Source organism: Saimiri boliviensis (genome assembly GCF_048565385.1).
Source record: "Saimiri boliviensis isolate mSaiBol1 chromosome 19 unlocalized genomic scaffold, mSaiBol1.pri SUPER_19_unloc_2, whole genome shotgun sequence".
NCBI classification, from domain to species: Eukaryota; Metazoa; Chordata; class Mammalia; order Primates; family Cebidae; genus Saimiri; species Saimiri boliviensis.
The window spans coordinates 722,141-723,084 of NW_027412503.1; the positions used below are offsets into that span (position 1 = coordinate 722,141).

Here is a 944-nt window from a genome sequence, read left to right on the forward strand (position 1 = left end):
GCCAACAGGGAAGCAGGCAGTTTTGCATCTGCTAGCACTCTGCCAACACCTGCCACACTTTGCTTCCTTCAGTGCAGTAGACTCCAAACTTCGAGGAGCCAGAGAAAAAAGTTGAGACCCAATATAAGTTTCCTAGAATTAAAGCACACAGTCCAGGAATTGAGAGATGAATATTGGCCCACTGAAATCCTCCAAAACCAAAGGCAGCTGCCTGCTTCTACCTTAAACCACAATCAAACCCTCCTGATCATCAAACATGATAAAAGAAAAATACCCTGTGCAAAGGTTAGCAACCTCAAAGGTTGAAGGTGAATAAGCTCATAAAGATGAGGAAGAATCAGTGCAAGAACACTGAAAATCAGGAAGTCAGCATGCCTTCTTTCCTCCAGATGATTACATCAACTGTTCAGCCTGTTCAAGTTTTCAGAACTGGCCAGAGGCTGACATGTCTGCAATGATACAAGTAGAATTCAGAATGTGGGTAGAAACAAAGTTCACTGAGTGAAAGAAGTATGTCAACATCCAATGCAAGGAGGCCAAAAATCATTGTAAAACATCGCAGGAGCTAACAGGCAATATATCCAGTATAAACAACATTACTGGTGCTCACTTTGGTAGCACATATATTAAAATTCGAATAATTCAGAGAAGATTAGCATGGCCCCTGATCAAGGAGGACCTAAAAATTCATGAAGCATTCCATATTTGTAGAAAAAATCAATATCGTGAAAATGGCCATACTACCCAAAGTAATTTATAGATTCAATGTTGTCCCCCTCAAGCTACCAATAACCTTATTCACAGAACTGGAAAAACCCACCTTAAACTTCATATGGAAGCAAAAGAGAGTGTGGATATCCAAGACAATGCTAAGCACAAAGAACAAAGCCAGAGGCATCATGCTACCCGATTTCAAACTATAATACAAAGCTACAGTAATCAAA

At 40.1% G+C, this 944-nt stretch overlaps 1 non-coding gene across 1 annotated transcript; it reads left to right on the forward strand.

The window, feature by feature from the left end:
* The first annotated feature begins 602 nt into the window (after window positions 1–602).
* Window positions 603–709, forward strand: LOC141583292 (U6 spliceosomal RNA). Its single transcript, XR_012515971.1, has one exon. It is a non-coding gene; the product is annotated as a U6 spliceosomal RNA (small nuclear RNA).
* The last annotated feature ends 235 nt before the right edge of the window (window positions 710–944 follow it).